This window comes from Microcebus murinus, chromosome 28, assembly GCF_040939455.1.
Source record: "Microcebus murinus isolate Inina chromosome 28, M.murinus_Inina_mat1.0, whole genome shotgun sequence".
Taxonomy (NCBI): domain Eukaryota; kingdom Metazoa; phylum Chordata; class Mammalia; order Primates; family Cheirogaleidae; genus Microcebus; species Microcebus murinus.
In genome coordinates, this window is record NC_134131.1 from 16,593,582 (window position 1) to 16,608,911 (window position 15,330).

The 15,330-nt window shown below is 63.4% G+C and overlaps 5 non-coding genes across 5 annotated transcripts; all 5 read right to left on the bottom strand.

The window, feature by feature from the left end:
- Positions 1–524: 524 nt before the first annotated feature.
- Positions 525–643, bottom strand: LOC142865194 (5S ribosomal RNA). Its single transcript, XR_012915497.1, has one exon. It is a non-coding gene; the product is annotated as a 5S ribosomal RNA (ribosomal RNA).
- Positions 644–4,165: 3,522 nt separating this feature from the next.
- LOC142865195 (5S ribosomal RNA) lies at positions 4,166–4,284 on the bottom strand. Its single transcript, XR_012915498.1, has one exon. It is a non-coding gene; the product is annotated as a 5S ribosomal RNA (ribosomal RNA).
- Positions 4,285–7,814: 3,530 nt separating this feature from the next.
- Positions 7,815–7,933, bottom strand: LOC142865196 (5S ribosomal RNA). The gene has a single exon (XR_012915499.1). It is a non-coding gene; the product is annotated as a 5S ribosomal RNA (ribosomal RNA).
- Positions 7,934–11,455: 3,522 nt separating this feature from the next.
- LOC142865198 (5S ribosomal RNA) lies at positions 11,456–11,574 on the bottom strand. The gene has a single exon (XR_012915501.1). It is a non-coding gene; the product is annotated as a 5S ribosomal RNA (ribosomal RNA).
- A 3,522-nt stretch (positions 11,575–15,096) lies between these two features.
- Positions 15,097–15,215, bottom strand: LOC142865199 (5S ribosomal RNA). The gene has a single exon (XR_012915502.1). It is a non-coding gene; the product is annotated as a 5S ribosomal RNA (ribosomal RNA).
- Between the last annotated feature and the right edge of the window lie 115 nt (positions 15,216–15,330).

Here is a 15,330-nt window from a genome sequence, read left to right on the forward strand (position 1 = left end):
CCATCATCTGCTTGAAAAGAGAGAGAAAAGAAAATGCAATCATAGAGATAAGAGACACTTTTTAAACATAATGAATCCGAAGAGAAAAGTAAAAGGAGGCCTGTGGAGCAGGTCTGGGTGTGACTCCGGATCCCCCAACATCAGGTGCCACCACCAAAGATTCCTACGTGTAGCCCATAGAACCCCAAAAGCAACGGGACGAGTTCTGGTCACATACTCCCTCAAAATGACATCCTGGCCTTCTTCTGGAACTCCCTCCCCTCTCAGACTCTCAAGGTTTCCTCCAGCGTGTCGGTTCCCACAGAGCAGACCTTTGGTCTGAGACCTGACAGTCCAGAAGCCACGCATGCTGCCGCGTGACGGCGGTGTCGCGGCTTGGGACAAGAGGAGGCCCCACGGTGCGGGCTGGGGCGCCAGGCACCGCGGCGGGCGCTGAGGGTGGGGGTGACCCCCACCCCGGGCCGCCGACTCGCTCCCAGAAAGGGGACAGAACAAGAGGCAAAACAAAAAAAAAAAAAAGAAGAAGCCTACGGCACCCGGTATTCCCAGGCGGTCTCCCATCCAAGTACTAACCAGGCCCGACCCTGCTTAGCTTCCGAGACCAGACGAGATCGGGCGCGTTCAGGGTGGTGTGGCCCTAGACGGCGGAGGGCGCCCCTGCCCCGCTCAAGAAGCCGAGCCTCTCTGCGCTTCCCCGCCGCCTCCTCCCCCCGCCCCAGGCCCCGCGCCGGCGCTGACCCGCACCGGGCCGGGCCTGTTGAGTTCACCGGCCGGGTCCGGCGGGCTCCGAGGGACGGGGGTGACAGGCGGGGCGGGGCGGGCAGGGAGCGGCGGGCCGGGGTGGGGGGCTGTCTCTCTATACACACACACACACACACACACACTCACACTCACACTCACTCACTCACACTCACACAAGATGCGCCTCCACGGCTGGACTCGCCAAGGTGGAGACCTTCCAGCCCCCTTCCTCTCCTCGCCTGGCCCACCCCCAGCTCGTGGCCGCCGCCGCCGCCGCCGCCGCCGATTGCGCACGCGCGGGTCGCCCGCCCTTTGACCCCAGGCAGGGGCCGCCCTCCCCGACAACCCCTTTCAGCTGCGCCCCCCACCCTGTGGGTGGGCTGCCGCCTATTCCCCCGGGCCCGGGCTGGGGCACAGCGCATGGGGGAGGGGAGCGAGTGTATGGGGCGTCTCTCTCTCTCTCTAGGGATGTGTCCCATGGGTGGGGTGGCGTGGTTTGTGGGGCGCTGAAGAAATCAGTCCCCTCCATCTCCTACCTCTGGAAAACGCCCAAGCCCTTGGAGAACTGCCGGCAACGCGACCGTGGGGGCCGGGACCCTCCTCTGTGTCCTCCTGTGGCCCAGTCCAAGGGGCCTGGGCCTGGCCGGGGCTGCATTGGACCCCGACCACCCTGGCGTGTGGACTCGCTAAAAATCGGCGATTAGATATTGGATTCCAGCTTCATTGAGGTCATTTCACTAATGAGTGCACCGGAAAGAGTTTCCTAATCCATCTGTGAGGGTGGCAACTGAAAGAGAATTTTAAAGCTGACAGAATAGGCGAGGAAAGGCATAGGAGATTTCCACACCCAGTAAGGAAGCCTTTCCCGAAATGGAAGAAAGAAACGAGCAAACAGAAACACCGGTAGCCCGCCAGGATCAGAGTCTGCCCCCGAGAGAAAGTACCCTGACCAGGTTCACCCGTGGGTGGGTGGCGAGCTAGCGGCATTCAGAAGAGCGAGGCCCGCAGTCTGTGCAGAAGACACCTGCACTCGGGTGTGTGTGGCGGCACGATTCACAAGCAGCTCCAGATGTTAAGCCAAGGAGAAGCCAGGGAGTTCCCAACGCCCCAGGTGTCCTCAGCCCACGACTGGCTGCTGGGGGAATGCGAAGCCCGGCTCCTTGTCTCAGAGCCCTTGTCTCAGAGCGGGACAACCAGGAGGTGTGACGTACACCCCGGGGTTCCCAGGAGGATCAGGCTGAAGCTGGGACTTGGCCTGAAAGTGTCCCCTCGCATGGCCACCCCCTTCCCCTTCCTGCTCCTCTACTCCTGGTGCCCCTCCATCCAGGGGCCAGACCTTAAAGAGTCACCCGCAAGAGAATCCTGGTCCCAAAGGAGCCTTCTGGGGGACCCGTGCTGAGAGAGGTTGTGGGCATGGCCCGCTGGGGCTCTGCCCGACCCAGGGCTGAGAGATGCAACCTCCCAGCTCTGGGTCCCTGCAGGGGAAGCGTTGGCAAGCACAGGGCCAGTCCTCCAAAGGCCCAGGTGCAGGGAGCCCAGGCCAAGCAGCCTGTGGAAGAAGCCACCCCGGGAACACGACTGCAGGCCACGGCCCTTCCCACCTCCTCCTCCTCCTCCTCCTGCTCCTCCACCCCCCCCCCCGACCTCCCACCCCCCCACCCCACCCCCCGACATGGCGCAGGGCTCAGAGACACCTCAGACACTTGCTACCCAAAGTGCAAAGGGCATCAGTTGCTCCTCCAAACCCCCCCCCCTGCCCAGCAGACCGCGTTGTCCAGCCAGCCCCCGGGCCTCCCTGGGGTGCCCAGCACAAAAGTGCAGACAACCACCGGACCCTCAATCTCAGTTTTCGGATGTTTTTGCCACTCTAAGGACCCGCAGGCCAGCTGGGCCTTCTGGCAGGACAGAGAGCCCCGGAATCCGACGTGGAGAGCTGGGTGTACGTCCCCACGAGGAGGCGGTCCCCACCTCCGCGGCTCTCCCCTTGCGGGGGGGAAAAGCAGCCACGGGGCCTCAGAGAAGACACCAGGCTGGGCGCCCGCCCCACAGTGGGGGCACGTCCCCCGCAGGCCACTTAGCGACGGCCGCCGGCCGGCGGACGGTTGGGTGGCGCGAGACGCTGCGGCCGCCCTGCTACCGGGTTCCTGGGAGGGCGTCCTGGAACCAGCGTCCACACCAAGCCCTTGGAAGGCCCAGGCGACGGAGGAGCCCCATCAGGCAGGGGCCGAGGACGGTGACGGCCCGGGCGGGGAGGAGCGTGTCAGGCAGGGGCAGAGGACGGTGACAGGTGACAGGCCGGGCGGGAAGGAGTCAGTCAGGCAGGGGCCGAGGAGGAGACGGGCTGGGTAAGGGTTAGGGTTAGAGTCAGGGCACAAGTCACAATCGCAAAGACCTGGAAGCGACCCGAGTGCCCATCGACCCACGAGTGCGTAAATGAAATGTGGCGCGTGGACACCACGGAGTGCTATTCAGCTAGGAGGAGCAGCGGTGAGAGGGCACCTCTCGTGGTTCTCCTGGCCAGAGCTGGAACCCGTTCCAGTAAGCCAGGTAGCCCAAGAATGGACACACGAGCACCACGTGCTCGCGCTCACCAGCAAATGGGTACGAACCGATGGACACCTAAGTGGACACAGAGGAATCACCTTCATCGGGTGGGTGTCGGGCGGGTGGGGGGAGGGGATGGGCATACACCTCCATTAGGAATGGGGTGGGTGCGCCCCGACTGGGGGATGGGCGCACTTGAGGCTCTGACCGGAGGGGGGAGGCTGGGAGAGGGCAACGTACCCGACCTTAACATTGGTACCCCCACAATACGCTGGAACAACATCAGAGGTAAATGAATAAGAACACAGGGGGGAGGGGGGCACGGGCAACACATGTCACCTTAATACTTGGACTCCCATCATCTGCTTGAAAAGAGAGAGAAAAGAAAATGCAATCATAGAGATAAGAGACACTTTTTAAACATAATGAATCCGAAGAGAAAAGTAAAAGGAGGCCTGTGGAGCAGGTCTGGGTGTGACTCCGGATCCCCCAACATCAGGTGCCACCACCAAAGATTCCTACGTGTAGCCCATAGAACCCCAAAAGCAACGGGACGAGTTCTGGTCACATACTCCCTCAAAATGACATCCTGGCCTTCTTCTGGAACTCCCTCCCCTCTCAGACTCTCAAGGTTTCCTCCAGCGTGTCGGTTCCCACAGAGCAGACCTTTGGTCTGAGACCTGACAGTCCAGAAGCCACGCATGCTGCCGCGTGACGGCGGTGTCGCGGCTTGGGACAAGAGGAGGCCCCACGGTGCGGGCTGGGGCGCCAGGCACCGCGGCGGGCGCTGAGGGTGGGGGTGACCCCCACCCCGGGCCGCCGACTCGCTCCCAGAAAGGGGACAGAACAAGAGGCAAAACAAAAAAAAAAAAAAAGAAGAAGCCTACGGCACCCGGTATTCCCAGGCGGTCTCCCATCCAAGTACTAACCAGGCCCGACCCTGCTTAGCTTCCGAGACCAGACGAGATCGGGCGCGTTCAGGGTGGTGTGGCCCTAGACGGCGGAGGGCGCCCCTGCCCCGCTCAAGAAGCCGAGCCTCTCTGCGCTTCCCCGCCGCCTCCTCCCCCCGCCCCAGGCCCCGCGCCGGCGCTGACCCGCACCGGGCCGGGCCTGTTGAGTTCACCGGCCGGGTCCGGCGGGCTCCGAGGGACGGGGGTGACAGGCGGGGCGGGGCGGGGCGGGGCGGGGCGGGCAGGGAGCGGTGGGCCGGGGTGGGGGGCTGTCTCTCTATACACACACACACACACACACACACTCACACTCACTCACTCACACTCACACAAGATGCGCCTCCACGGCTGGACTCGCCAAGGTGGAGACCTTCCAGCCCCCTTCCTCTCCTCGCCTGGCCCACCCCCAGCTCGTGGCCGCCGCCGCCGCCGCCGCCGCCGATTGCGCACGCGCGGGTCGCCCGCCCTTTGACCCCAGGCAGGGGCCGCCCTCCCCGACAACCCCTTTCAGCTGCGCCCCCCACCCTGTGGGTGGGCTGCCGCCTATTCCCCCGGGCCCGGGCTGGGGCACAGCGCATGGGGGAGGGGAGCGAGTGTATGGGGCGTCTCTCTCTCTCTCTAGGGATGTGTCCCATGGGTGGGGTGGCGTGGTTTGTGGGGCGCTGAAGAAATCAGTCCCCTCCATCTCCTACCTCTGGAAAACGCCCAAGCCCTTGGAGAACTGCCGGCAACGCGACCGTGGGGGCCGGGACCCTCCTCTGTGTCCTCCTGTGGCCCAGTCCAAGGGGCCTGGGCCTGGCCGGGGCTGCATTGGACCCCGACCACCCTGGCGTGTGGACTCGCTAAAAATCGGCGATTAGATATTGGATTCCAGCTTCATTGAGGTCATTTCACTAATGAGTGCACCGGAAAGAGTTTCCTAATCCATCTGTGAGGGTGGCAACTGAAAGAGAATTTTAAAGCTGACAGAATAGGCGAGGAAAGGCATAGGAGATTTCCACACCCAGTAAGGAAGCCTTTCCCGAAATGGAAGAAAGAAACGAGCAAACAGAAACACCGGTAGCCCGCCAGGATCAGAGTCTGCCCCCGAGAGAAAGTACCCTGACCAGGTTCACCCGTGGGTGGGTGGCGAGCTAGCGGCATTCAGAAGAGCGAGGCCCGCAGTCTGTGCAGAAGACACCTGCACTCGGGTGTGTGTGGCGGCACGATTCACAAGCAGCTCCAGATGTTAAGCCAAGGAGAAGCCAGGGAGTTCCCAACGCCCCAGGTGTCCTCAGCCCACGACTGGCTGCTGGGGGAATGCGAAGCCCGGCTCCTTGTCTCAGAGCCCTTGTCTCAGAGCGGGACAACCAGGAGGTGTGACGTACACCCCGGGGTTCCCAGGAGGATCAGGCTGAAGCTGGGACTTGGCCTGAAAGTGTCCCCTCGCATGGCCACCCCCTTCCCCTTCCTGCTCCTCTACTCCTGGTGCCCCTCCATCCAGGGGCCAGACCTTAAAGAGTCACCCGCAAGAGAATCCTGGTCCCAAAGGAGCCTTCTGGGGGACCCGTGCTGAGAGAGGTTGTGGGCATGGCCCGCTGGGGCTCTGCCCGACCCAGGGCTGAGAGATGCAACCTCCCAGCTCTGGGTCCCTGCAGGGGAAGCGTTGGCAAGCACAGGGCCAGTCCTCCAAAGGCCCAGGTGCAGGGAGCCCAGGCCAAGCAGCCTGTGGAAGAAGCCACCCCGGGAACACGACTGCAGGCCACGGCCCTTCCCACCTCCTCCTCCTCCTCCTCCTGCTCCTCCACCCCACCCCCCGACCTCCCACCCCCCCACCCCACCCCCCGACATGGCGCAGGGCTCAGAGACACCTCAGACACTTGCTACCCAAAGTGCAAAGGGCATCAGTTGCTCCTCCAAACCCCCCCCCCTGCCCAGCAGACCGCGTTGTCCAGCCAGCCCCCGGGCCTCCCTGGGGTGCCCAGCACAAAAGTGCAGACAACCACCGGACCCTCAATCTCAGTTTTCGGATGTTTTTGCCACTCTAAGGACCCGCAGGCCAGCTGGGCCTTCTGGCAGGACAGAGAGCCCCGGAATCCGACGTGGAGAGCTGGGTGTACGTCCCCACGAGGAGGCGGTCCCCACCTCCGCGGCTCTCCCCTTGCGGGGGGGAAAAGCAGCCACGGGGCCTCAGAGAAGACACCAGGCTGGGCGCCCGCCCCACAGTGGGGGCACGTCCCCCGCAGGCCACTTAGCGCCGGCCGCCGGCCGGCGGACGGTTGGGTGGCGCGAGACGCTGCGGCCGCCCTGCTACCGGGTTCCTGGGAGGGCGTCCTGGAACCAGCGTCCACACCAAGCCCTTGGAAGGCCCAGGCGACGGAGGAGCCCCATCAGGCAGGGGCCGAGGACGGTGACGGCCCGGGCGGGGAGGAGCGTGTCAGGCAGGGGCAGAGGACGGTGACAGGTGACAGGCCGGGCGGGAAGGAGTCAGTCAGGCAGGGGCCGAGGAGGAGACGGGCTGGGTAAGGGTTAGGGTTAGAGTCAGGGCACAAGTCACAATCGCAAAGACCTGGAAGCGACCCGAGTGCCCATCGACCCACGAGTGCGTAAATGAAATGTGGCGCGTGGACACCACGGAGTGCTATTCAGCTAGGAGGAGCAGCGGTGAGAGGGCACCTCTCGTGGTTCTCCTGGCCAGAGCTGGAACCCGTTCCAGTAAGCCAGGTAGCCCAAGAATGGACACACGAGCACCACGTGCTCGCGCTCACCAGCAAATGGGTACGAACCGATGGACACCTAAGTGGACACAGAGGAATCACCTTCATCGGGTGGGTGTCGGGCGGGTGGGGGGAGGGGATGGGCATACACCTCCATTAGGAATGGGGTGGGTGCGCACCGACTGGGGGATGGGCGCACTTGAGGCTCTGACCGGAGGGGGGAGGCTGGGAGAGGGCAACGTACCCGACCTTAACATTGGTACCCCCACAATACGCTGGAACAACATCAGAGGTAAATGAATAAGAACACAGGGGGGAGGGGGGCACGGGCAACACATGTCACCTTAATACTTGGACTCCCATCATCTGCTTGAAAAGAGAGAGAAAAGAAAATGCAATCATAGAGATAAGAGACACTTTTTAAAAATAATGAATCCGAAGAGAAAAGTAAAAGGAGGCCTGTGGAGCAGGTCTGGGTGTGACTCCGGATCCCCCAACATCAGGTGCCACCACCAAAGATTCCTACGTGTAGCCCATAGAACCCCAAAAGCAACGGGACGAGTTCTGGTCACATACTCCCTCAAAATGACATCCTGGCCTTCTTCTGGAACTCCCTCCCCTCTCAGACTCTCAAGGTTTCCTCCAGCGTGTCGGTTCCCACAGAGCAGACCTTTGGTCTGAGACCTGACAGTCCAGAAGCCACGCATGCTGCCGCGTGACGGCGGTGTCGCGGCTTGGGACAAGAGGAGGCCCCACGGTGCGGGCTGGGGCGCCAGGCACCGCGGCGGGCGCTGAGGGTGGGGGTGACCCCCACCCCGGGCCGCCGACTCGCTCCCAGAAAGGGGACAGAACAAGAGGCAAAACAAAAAAAAAAAAAAGAAGAAGCCTACGGCACCCGGTATTCCCAGGCGGTCTCCCATCCAAGTACTAACCAGGCCCGACCCTGCTTAGCTTCCGAGACCAGACGAGATCGGGCGCGTTCAGGGTGGTGTGGCCCTAGACGGCGGAGGGCGCCCCTGCCCCGCTCAAGAAGCCGAGCCTCTCTGCGCTTCCCCGCCGCCTCCTCCCCCCGCCCCAGGCCCCGCGCCGGCGCTGACCCGCACCGGGCCGGGCCTGTTGAGTTCACCGGCCGGGTCCGGCGGGCTCCGAGGGACGGGGGTGACAGGCGGGGCGGGGCGGGCAGGGAGCGGCGGGCCGGGGTGGGGGGCTGTCTCTCTATACACACACACACACACACACACACTCACACTCACACTCACTCACTCACACTCACACAAGATGCGCCTCCACGGCTGGACTCGCCAAGGTGGAGACCTTCCAGCCCCCTTCCTCTCCTCGCCTGGCCCACCCCCAGCTCGTGGCCGCCGCCGCCGCCGCCGCCGCCGATTGCGCACGCGCGGGTCGCCCGCCCTTTGACCCCAGGCAGGGGCCGCCCTCCCCGACAACCCCTTTCAGCTGCGCCCCCCACCCTGTGGGTGGGCTGCCGCCTATTCCCCCGGGCCCGGGCTGGGGCACAGCGCATGGGGGAGGGGAGCGAGTGTATGGGGCGTCTCTCTCTCTCTCTAGGGATGTGTCCCATGGGTGGGGTGGCGTGGTTTGTGGGGCGCTGAAGAAATCAGTCCCCTCCATCTCCTACCTCTGGAAAACGCCCAAGCCCTTGGAGAACTGCCGGCAACGCGACCGTGGGGGCCGGGACCCTCCTCTGTGTCCTCCTGTGGCCCAGTCCAAGGGGCCTGGGCCTGGCCGGGGCTGCATTGGACCCCGACCACCCTGGCGTGTGGACTCGCTAAAAATCGGCGATTAGATATTGGATTCCAGCTTCATTGAGGTCATTTCACTAATGAGTGCACCGGAAAGAGTTTCCTAATCCATCTGTGAGGGTGGCAACTGAAAGAGAATTTTAAAGCTGACAGAATAGGCGAGGAAAGGCATAGGAGATTTCCACACCCAGTAAGGAAGCCTTTCCCGAAATGGAAGAAAGAAACGAGCAAACAGAAACACCGGTAGCCCGCCAGGATCAGAGTCTGCCCCCGAGAGAAAGTACCCTGACCAGGTTCACCCGTGGGTGGGTGGCGAGCTAGCGGCATTCAGAAGAGCGAGGCCCGCAGTCTGTGCAGAAGACACCTGCACTCGGGTGTGTGTGGCGGCACGATTCACAAGCAGCTCCAGATGTTAAGCCAAGGAGAAGCCAGGGAGTTCCCAACGCCCCAGGTGTCCTCAGCCCACGACTGGCTGCTGGGGGAATGCGAAGCCCGGCTCCTTGTCTCAGAGCCCTTGTCTCAGAGCGGGACAACCAGGAGGTGTGACGTACACCCCGGGGTTCCCAGGAGGATCAGGCTGAAGCTGGGACTTGGCCTGAAAGTGTCCCCTCGCATGGCCACCCCCTTCCCCTTCCTGCTCCTCTACTCCTGGTGCCCCTCCATCCAGGGGCCAGACCTTAAAGAGTCACCCGCAAGAGAATCCTGGTCCCAAAGGAGCCTTCTGGGGGACCCGTGCTGAGAGAGGTTGTGGGCATGGCCCGCTGGGGCTCTGCCCGACCCAGGGCTGAGAGATGCAACCTCCCAGCTCTGGGTCCCTGCAGGGGAAGCGTTGGCAAGCACAGGGCCAGTCCTCCAAAGGCCCAGGTGCAGGGAGCCCAGGCCAAGCAGCCTGTGGAAGAAGCCACCCCGGGAACACGACTGCAGGCCACGGCCCTTCCCACCTCCTCCTCCTCCTCCTCCTGCTCCTCCACCCCCCCCCCCGACCTCCCACCCCCCCACCCCACCCCCCGACATGGCGCAGGGCTCAGAGACACCTCAGACACTTGCTACCCAAAGTGCAAAGGGCATCAGTTGCTCCTCCAAACCCCCCCCCCCTGCCCAGCAGACCGCGTTGTCCAGCCAGCCCCCGGGCCTCCCTGGGGTGCCCAGCACAAAAGTGCAGACAACCACCGGACCCTCAATCTCAGTTTTCGGATGTTTTTGCCACTCTAAGGACCCGCAGGCCAGCTGGGCCTTCTGGCAGGACAGAGAGCCCCGGAATCCGACGTGGAGAGCTGGGTGTACGTCCCCACGAGGAGGCGGTCCCCACCTCCGCGGCTCTCCCCTTGCGGGGGGGAAAAGCAGCCACGGGGCCTCAGAGAAGACACCAGGCTGGGCGCCCGCCCCACAGTGGGGGCACGTCCCCCGCAGGCCACTTAGCGACGGCCGCCGGCCGGCGGACGGTTGGGTGGCGCGAGACGCTGCGGCCGCCCTGCTACCGGGTTCCTGGGAGGGCGTCCTGGAACCAGCGTCCACACCAAGCCCTTGGAAGGCCCAGGCGACGGAGGAGCCCCATCAGGCAGGGGCCGAGGACGGTGACGGCCCGGGTGGGGAGGAGCGTGTCAGGCAGGGGCAGAGGACGGTGACAGGTGACAGGCCGGGCGGGAAGGAGTCAGTCAGGCAGGGGCCGAGGAGGAGACGGGCTGGGTAAGGGTTAGGGTTAGAGTCAGGGCACAAGTCACAATCGCAAAGACCTGGAAGCGACCCGAGTGCCCATCGACCCACGAGTGCGTAAATGAAATGTGGCGCGTGGACACCACGGAGTGCTATTCAGCTAGGAGGAGCAGCGGTGAGAGGGCACCTCTCGTGGTTCTCCTGGCCAGAGCTGGAACCCGTTCCAGTAAGCCAGGTAGCCCAAGAATGGACACACGAGCACCACGTGCTCGCGCTCACCAGCAAATGGGTACGAACCGATGGACACCTAAGTGGACACAGAGGAATCACCTTCATCGGGTGGGTGTCGGGCGGGTGGGGGGAGGGGATGGGCATACACCTCCATTAGGAATGGGGTGGGTGCGCACCGACTGGGGGATGGGCGCACTTGAGGCTCTGACCGGAGGGGGGAGGCTGGGAGAGGGCAACGTACCCGACCTTAACATTGGTACCCCCACAATACGCTGGAACAACATCAGAGGTAAATGAATAAGAACACAGGGGGGAGGGGGGCACGGGCAACACATGTCACCTTAATACTTGGACTCCCATCATCTGCTTGAAAAGAGAGAGAAAAGAAAATGCAATCATAGAGATAAGAGACACTTTTTAAAAATAATGAATCCGAAGAGAAAAGTAAAAGGAGGCCTGTGGAGCAGGTCTGGGTGTGACTCCGGATCCCCCAACATCAGGTGCCACCACCAAAGATTCCTACGTGTAGCCCATAGAACCCCAAAAGCAACGGGACGAGTTCTGGTCACATACTCCCTCAAAATGACATCCTGGCCTTCTTCTGGAACTCCCTCCCCTCTCAGACTCTCAAGGTTTCCTCCAGCGTGTCGGTTCCCACAGAGCAGACCTTTGGTCTGAGACCTGACAGTCCAGAAGCCACGCATGCTGCCGCGTGACGGCGGTGTCGCGGCTTGGGACAAGAGGAGGCCCCACGGTGCGGGCTGGGGCGCCAGGCACCGCGGCGGGCGCTGAGGGTGGGGGTGACCCCCACCCCGGGCCGCCGCCTCGCTCCCAGAGAGGGGACAGAACAAGAGGCAAAACAAAAAAAAAAAAAAGAAGAAGCCTACGGCACCCGGTATTCCCAGGCGGTCTCCCATCCAAGTACTAACCAGGCCCGACCCTGCTTAGCTTCCGAGACCAGACGAGATCGGGCGCGTTCAGGGTGGTGTGGCCCTAGACGGCGGAGGGCGCCCCTGCCCCGCTCAAGAAGCCGAGCCTCTCTGCGCTTCCCCGCCGCCTCCTCCCCCCGCCCCAGGCCCCGCGCCGGCGCTGACCCGCACCGGGCCGGGCCTGTTGAGTTCACCGGCCGGGTCCGGCGGGCTCCGAGGGACGGGGGTGACAGGCGGGGCGGGGCGGGCAGGGAGCGGCGGGCCGGGGTGGGGGGCTGTCTCTCTATACACACACACACACACACACACACTCACACTCACACTCACTCACTCACACTCACACAAGATGCGCCTCCACGGCTGGACTCGCCAAGGTGGAGACCTTCCAGCCCCCTTCCTCTCCTCGCCTGGCCCACCCCCAGCTCGTGGCCGCCGCCGCCGCCGCCGCCGCCGATTGCGCACGCGCGGGTCGCCCGCCCTTTGACCCCAGGCAGGGGCCGCCCTCCCCGACAACCCCTTTCAGCTGCGCCCCCCACCCTGTGGGTGGGCTGCCGCCTATTCCCCCGGGCCCGGGCTGGGGCACAGCGCATGGGGGAGGGGAGCGAGTGTATGGGGCGTCTCTCTCTCTCTCTAGGGATGTGTCCCATGGGTGGGGTGGCGTGGTTTGTGGGGCGCTGAAGAAATCAGTCCCCTCCATCTCCTACCTCTGGAAAACGCCCAAGCCCTTGGAGAACTGCCGGCAACGCGACCGTGGGGGCCGGGACCCTCCTCTGTGTCCTCCTGTGGCCCAGTCCAAGGGGCCTGGGCCTGGCCGGGGCTGCATTGGACCCCGACCACCCTGGCGTGTGGACTCGCTAAAAATCGGCGATTAGATATTGGATTCCAGCTTCATTGAGGTCATTTCACTAATGAGTGCACCGGAAAGAGTTTCCTAATCCATCTGTGAGGGTGGCAACTGAAAGAGAATTTTAAAGCTGACAGAATAGGCGAGGAAAGGCATAGGAGATTTCCACACCCAGTAAGGAAGCCTTTCCCGAAATGGAAGAAAGAAACGAGCAAACAGAAACACCGGTAGCCCGCCAGGATCAGAGTCTGCCCCCGAGAGAAAGTACCCTGACCAGGTTCACCCGTGGGTGGGTGGCGAGCTAGCGGCATTCAGAAGAGCGAGGCCCGCAGTCTGTGCAGAAGACACCTGCACTCGGGTGTGTGTGGCGGCACGATTCACAAGCAGCTCCAGATGTTAAGCCAAGGAGAAGCCAGGGAGTTCCCAACGCCCCAGGTGTCCTCAGCCCACGACTGGCTGCTGGGGGAATGCGAAGCCCGGCTCCTTGTCTCAGAGCCCTTGTCTCAGAGCGGGACAACCAGGAGGTGTGACGTACACCCCGGGGTTCCCAGGAGGATCAGGCTGAAGCTGGGACTTGGCCTGAAAGTGTCCCCTCGCATGGCCACCCCCTTCCCCTTCCTGCTCCTCTACTCCTGGTGCCCCTCCATCCAGGGGCCAGACCTTAAAGAGTCACCCGCAAGAGAATCCTGGTCCCAAAGGAGCCTTCTGGGGGACCCGTGCTGAGAGAGGTTGTGGGCATGGCCCGCTGGGGCTCTGCCCGACCCAGGGCTGAGAGATGCAACCTCCCAGCTCTGGGTCCCTGCAGGGGAAGCGTTGGCAAGCACAGGGCCAGTCCTCCAAAGGCCCAGGTGCAGGGAGCCCAGGCCAAGCAGCCTGTGGAAGAAGCCACCCCGGGAACACGACTGCAGGCCACGGCCCTTCCCACCTCCTCCTCCTCCTCCTCCTGCTCCTCCACCCCCCCCCCGACCTCCCACCCCCCCACCCCACCCCCCGACATGGCGCAGGGCTCAGAGACACCTCAGACACTTGCTACCCAAAGTGCAAAGGGCATCAGTTGCTCCTCCAAACCCCCCCCCCCTGCCCAGCAGACCGCGTTGTCCAGCCAGCCCCCGGGCCTCCCTGGGGTGCCCAGCACAAAAGTGCAGACAACCACCGGACCCTCAATCTCAGTTTTCGGATGTTTTTGCCACTCTAAGGACCCGCAGGCCAGCTGGGCCTTCTGGCAGGACAGAGAGCCCCGGAATCCGACGTGGAGAGCTGGGTGTACGTCCCCACGAGGAGGCGGTCCCCACCTCCGCGGCTCTCCCCTTGCGGGGGGGAAAAGCAGCCACGGGGCCTCAGAGAAGACACCAGGCTGGGCGCCCGCCCCACAGTGGGGGCACGTCCCCCGCAGGCCACTTAGCGACGGCCGCCGGCCGGCGGACGGTTGGGTGGCGCGAGACGCTGCGGCCGCCCTGCTACCGGGTTCCTGGGAGGGCGTCCTGGAACCAGCGTCCACACCAAGCCCTTGGAAGGCCCAGGCGACGGAGGAGCCCCATCAGGCAGGGGCCGAGGACGGTGACGGCCCGGGTGGGGAGGAGCGTGTCAGGCAGGGGCAGAGGACGGTGACAGGTGACAGGCCGGGCGGGAAGGAGTCAGTCAGGCAGGGGCCGAGGAGGAGACGGGCTGGGTAAGGGTTAGGGTTAGAGTCAGGGCACAAGTCACAATCGCAAAGACCTGGAAGCGACCCGAGTGCCCATCGACCCACGAGTGCGTAAATGAAATGTGGCGCGTGGACACCACGGAGTGCTATTCAGCTAGGAGGAGCAGCGGTGAGAGGGCACCTCTCGTGGTTCTCCTGGCCAGAGCTGGAACCCGTTCCAGTAAGCCAGGTAGCCCAAGAATGGACACACGAGCACCACGTGCTCGCGCTCACCAGCAAATGGGTACGAACCGATGGACACCTAAGTGGACACAGAGGAATCACCTTCATCGGGTGGGTGTCGGGCGGGTGGGGGGAGGGGATGGGCATACACCTCCATTAGGAATGGGGTGGGTGCGCCCCGACTGGGGGATGGGCGCACTTGAGGCTCTGACCGGAGGGGGGAGGCTGGGAGAGGGCAACGTACCCGACCTTAACATTGGTACCCCCACAATACGCTGGAACAACATCAGAGGTAAATGAATAAGAACACAGGGGGGAGGGGGGCACGGGCAACACATGTCACCTTAATACTTGGACTCCCATCATCTGCTTGAAAAGAGAGAGAAAAGAAAATGCAATCATAGAGATAAGAGACACTTTTTAAACATAATGAATCCGAAGAGAAAAGTAAAAGGAGGCCTGTGGAGCAGGTCTGGGTGTGACTCCGGATCCCCCAACATCAGGTGCCACCACCAAAGATTCCTACGTGTAGCCCATAGAACCCCAAAAGCAACGGGACGAGTTCTGGTCACATACTCCCTCAAAATGACATCCTGGCCTTCTTCTGGAACTCCCTCCCCTCTCAGACTCTCAAGGTTTCCTCCAGCGTGTCGGTTCCCACAGAGCAGACCTTTGGTCTGAGACCTGACAGTCCAGAAGCCACGCATGCTGCCGCGTGACGGCGGTGTCGCGGCTTGGGACAAGAGGAGGCCCCACGGTGCGGGCTGGGGCGCCAGGCACCGCGGCGGGCGCTGAGGGTGGGGGTGACCCCCACCCCGGGCCGCCGACTCGCTCCCAGAAAGGGGACAGAACAAGAGGCAAAACAAAAAAAAAAAAAAAGAAGAAGCCTACGGCACCCGGTATTCCCAGGCGGTCTCCCATCCAAGTACTAACCAGGCCCGACCCTGCTTAGCTTCCGAGACCAGACGAGATCGGGCGCGTTCAGGGTGGTGTGGCCCTAGACGGCGGAGGGCGCCCCTGCCCCGCTCAAGAAGCCGAGCCTCTCTGCGCTTCCCCGCCGCCTCCTCCCCCCGCCCCAGGCCCCGCGCCGGCGCTGACCCGCACCGGGCCGGGCCTGT